General features: G+C 40.5%; 1 pseudogene; it reads left to right on the plus strand.

The window, feature by feature from the left end:
- Positions 1 to 481: 481 nt before the first annotated feature.
- LOC140528578 (sorting nexin-3 pseudogene) lies at positions 482 to 1,599 on the plus strand (annotated as a pseudogene).
- Positions 1,600 to 3,878: the final 2,279 nt, after the last annotated feature.

Genomic DNA, 3,878 nt, shown 5'->3' on the forward strand with positions numbered 1-3,878 from the left:
CCCCTGGGAAAAGCCCAGCAGAGGCTCTTTCCTAGGGAAATGGGTTTTGTCAGTCACTAGAAGACAATGTTCTGAGCATTGTGGAACAAAAGGGTATACCTGCCCTTGTCCCCATTTTCGCATTCTAGACTTGCCATGAAGGTGAGGACCCTTTCTGTGATCCATCCTATATTCTGCTTGTGACTCTTTCCAGAGGTGTGGATCTGTGTCAATCTGTGTGCCAATGTGAGGACATGAAAGTGAGAATGACTGAGTAAGAGACAAGGAGACTGGATAAAGTCATTGATTTCTGGATAATCACTTCTGTCCTGGGGGGATTAAAAGAGCCTGCTGTTTGGCATCCCAGCCCCCAGCTTCTTTCTTTCATGGACCAACAGTGAATGAACACACGAACAAGCAGTTCTGCTTTTTAAAAATATTTTATTTTGGGGTGGGCGGCGGCAGCGGCGGCGGTGGAGGTTGAAGAAGGGACAGCGGCGCAATGGCGGAGACCGTAGCGGCCACCCAGCGATTGATCACCAAACCGCCCAACCTGAATGACACCTACGGGCCGCCCAGCAACTTCCTCGAGATCGACATGAGCAACCCGCAGACCGTGGGGTCGGCCGAGGCCGCTTCAGCACCTACGAGGTAAGGGTCAAGACAAATCTTCCTATTTTCAAGTTGAAGGAGTCTTCTGTGAGAAGAAGATATAGTGATTTTGAGTGGCTTCGAAGTGAATTAGAAAGAGAAAGCAAGGTTTTGGGAAAGCATTTCTGCGCCAGCTCCCTTTTCGAGGAGATGATGGGATATTTGATGATTCTTTTATAGAGGAAAGGAAGCAAGGGCTTGAACAATTTATAAACAAGGTTGCTGGCCACCCGTTGGCACAGAACGAACGTTGTCTTCACATGTTTTTACAAGATGAAATAATAGATAAAAGTTATACTCCATCCCAAATCAGACATGCCTGAATGCTGTAAAAAATCTATGTGAAAATAAACAAGACTATTCCCATGAATATTAGTGATTCCTACGCACCGGTGAAGAGGTTCTCGCTAATTTGAGCACGCTGCACAGAAACAGGCCAATAAGCCTCCAGTATACTAACACTCATTATGATGCTCAGTTTTGCTTTGTTTTGGCAGTTAAAACAAATTCATTTGCTTTAGCAAAAGTCCCTCTTTCTACCTTTTAAAAAAAAATAGCTCTTGACTGCTGTTTAATTCGGTGCACACTACTCATCCCCCTCAATTATCTACTGTGTTCCCACTAAAGTTACTGACTTGGCCTTACTGGAATTTGCACAGTTTTCCTTGTCACATCTGCTTCTTGTGTATGATTGACTAAAATGTTTCTCACGCTCTTTTTGATATGCAGTGTCACCTGTTCTAATTTATGTGTAGAGGCATTAGGCAGTTGTTTTCCAGTACCCCACATGTGAGAGAAACATTTGTGTGCAGAAAGTATCTTCCTTGAGGCTTGTAAAACACTTTCTATGGAAGACTAATGAGGGAAATCTTTATATTCTGTATAAAAAAACAATCAAATTTATATATTAAAATCATGTGTCTAAAAATTTAAGTTGTTTTGAAATAAAAATGAAAATACAAAAAAAAATATTTTTTTTTCCAATTACATCTAACAGTTATTTTAACTTTTTTTTGAATTTTTGAGTTCCAAATTTTCTGCCTCCCACTGCTTTTCTCTCATTGAGAAGCCAAGCAATCTGAGATAAGTTATACATGTGTAGTCAGACAAAACCCATTTCCAGATTAGTCGTGTTGTAAAAGAAGACACAGATTAAAATACCCAAAGAAAAATGAAGAGTAAAGAAGTTTGCTTTGATCTACATCTTCCCACTTAACCTATCCTTTCATACTCAAGTCTGCAAACAGGTTCTCCTTAAATCTTGCCACTTAACCTGGCCTTTCAATACTCAAATTTGTAGGGAGGTCCTCTGGAATCTTTCAACTTAATCCGACCTTTCATATTCAAATCTCTTGCCCTTGGCCTAGCCTGGCCTTCCATTGTCTGTTACCTCTGGATTGCCTCACTTGCTTCCCATCTAAACCTTCCTGCCTGATTATCTACCTGATATCTCCTGATTGCCTCATCCTGTTTCTAACCTATGACTAGCCACCCCAGTCCCATTGAATTCCTCCTTGGACTTCTCCTCAAGACCCTCCCTAAACTACTCCTCCCATCACCCTAGACTACCAGACCACCCCCAGATCTCCTACAGTCTTTTCTGCATTTAAATTCCATCTTGCCTCCATGACGGCATTCAAATTCAATCCAGCTCAGCTGTCTAGCTGAGATTCTATCTGATCCACTTATGAATACAAGCCTTATAAATGTTCATGCTCCTCAAGAGTCAACCCAATATGGTGAATTTTTAATAAACTGTCTTTCTTCATCTTTAAGAAGGCTTGAGTCGAATTCATTACAGCAAGACATGGCATGTTGATATTTCAGAGTCCCCAGCATCCCTCAGACCTCAACACTTCCATCTATTTTGGGAAACACAGGCCTGAAGCCACCAAGGATATATGGGAAAGAGTATAAGCCTTGGGATATGACCTTGGTTAGTGTTATTTCTACTACTGAGTAGCTGTGTGACTGTGATGAGATGACGAAGCCTCTCTGAGTTGGCAAAATGATGGGAGAAAAAACTTTTGTAAGAGTAAAAGAATCTCTGAGTGTGAAGGGTTTGTTGAAGGCATCTAATGTAACACTCTCTCTAATGTATGAGTGCTCACACAGGATTTAAGCAAAGAATAAATATACAGAACATGAACTGAAGAATGATGGTTCAGCCTAGACAGAAAGGGAAGAGAAATAAGAATGAGGTTAAGGAATCTTAGAAGAAAAGGTGTAGAAAAAGAAAAGAATCAAGCTGTAGAAGAGAAGGGATTGTGAACAAAGGACTTCACTTCAAGAGAGAAAAGGAGGGGCCAAAGGGGGCATTATATAACTAAATAAAGGAGGAAGAGATAAAGAAACCAGAAAGTTAAATAAAACTCTAAAAACAGGGATATGGTGGACAACTGGGAGAGAAGGAGGAGGTTGAGGTGAAAAGAGCCAGTGAGAAGAGAGTTGCGCTAAAATAGATAGAAGAAAGCTAATTATCTGGATAAAGCAGCACCTAAGAGTGGAAGAGGAAAACAGTCAGAAAACTGAATTCAGAACAAAAAAAGACATAAATGCTGGTGAATAAATGTGGAGAAAATCCCTGAGACCCTTCTGACTGGGTGCACTCCAAACTCATGCTCCATAATCTCACCTGGGGCTTCTGTGCTGAGAGGCAATCCTTTGGTACCTTTGTTAACCCACCACCTTTGTTCTGCAGGATGTTTTCATCCTTCTTCATACTTTCTATAGTTTGACCAACTACGTTTTCTCAGCTGAGAACCTCCCCTCATATTCTACTGAAGAAAATGGAAGTTATTCTCAGAGAGCCCCCTGTTCTTTTCTCCTTTCCTCCTCATCTCCCATCTCCAGGCACCTTCTGCCACTGTCTCCTCCTTCACCCTGCCTGACATCATGAGGAAGTCCTGCTCCTTGTCAAGGTCAGATTGTCAGCATTCCAAATAATAAAGAACTTTAGCACAGTTGCAGGATATAAAATAAACCCATATATATCATCAGAATTTCTATATATTATTAACAAAGCTCAACACCAAGTGATAGAAAGAGAAATTCCATTTAAAGTTACTTAGATATTGCAAAGTATTTGAGAATGTACCTGCCAAAACAAACCCAGGAACTATATGAACACAATTACAAAACACTTTTCATACAAATAAAATCAGATCTCAATATTTGGAAAAAACATCAGTTGCTCGTGGGTAGGCTGAACTAATATAATAAAAATGGAAATTCTACTTAAATTAGTT

The sequence above is a fragment of the Notamacropus eugenii genome, chromosome 1, assembly GCF_028372415.1.
Source record: "Notamacropus eugenii isolate mMacEug1 chromosome 1, mMacEug1.pri_v2, whole genome shotgun sequence".
NCBI classification, from domain to species: Eukaryota; Metazoa; Chordata; class Mammalia; order Diprotodontia; family Macropodidae; genus Notamacropus; species Notamacropus eugenii.